Source organism: Gavialis gangeticus, unplaced genomic scaffold (genome assembly GCF_001723915.1).
Source record: "Gavialis gangeticus isolate Ggan-Ray unplaced genomic scaffold, GavGan_comp1, whole genome shotgun sequence".
Lineage (NCBI taxonomy): Eukaryota > Metazoa > Chordata > Crocodylia > Gavialidae > Gavialis > Gavialis gangeticus.
In genome coordinates this window covers 92,194-92,934 of record NW_017728999.1, presented here as the reverse complement: position 1 = coordinate 92,934, position 741 = coordinate 92,194, and positions in this window count along the sequence as shown.

Below are 741 nucleotides of genomic sequence, written 5' to 3'. Positions count from 1 at the left end.
CCCCCCCCCCCCCCCCCCCCCCCCAGGCAACTCATCCATCACGTATATGCATGGCTAACTGGGCTCTGCCTAACCAGAGTGTGAGGATCGCACACAAAGTGCCTTTATCTTGTGGCACTGGCACAGGGGATTATCTGCAGGGTGGACACGTGCCATGCCTGCCCTGCCTGGGACGCTTATATAAAGGTATCGGTTTCAGCCCAGAAGGCCGACTGCAGCAGTAATACTGCACTATTGTCGCTATTCAGTTTTATTTAGCCAACAGCTGCCTCCTCCCAGTCCTGGTTTAGCTACGTGGTATGTTTGTCTCAGCCGGGAGAGGTAGGCGAAGCCGGCAAAGCACAAGTGAAGGTCCGTCCTTGCGAGCGTGAGCTCATCCGGCTTGATAGCAGCCCCGTACCGCCCCAGCAGCCCCCAGTTTTCCAGCCCTTCGCACCATTTCCCCCCTGCTGTGCTGCTTATAAAGAAAATTTCCAGTGCAGCTCCAGTGCCCACCTGGGTCAGGGCCGAGAGATGAAAAGGATGGCTGTGGCAGGGATTGTCTTGCAGCAGCGCTGTGGACAGCACCCAGCACACTGCTTGCCTTATCTAAGCCGGGGCACCTCGGCACCGGTGTGTGTGTGTGTGTGTGTGTGCGCGCGCGCGCACATCAGCAATACCACCAGCTTCGCTCGCTGCCCTCCGCCCCCACACCAGCCAGCCTGGCTGCACCGGGGGGGCTTCATCTCAGCAATGTACCAC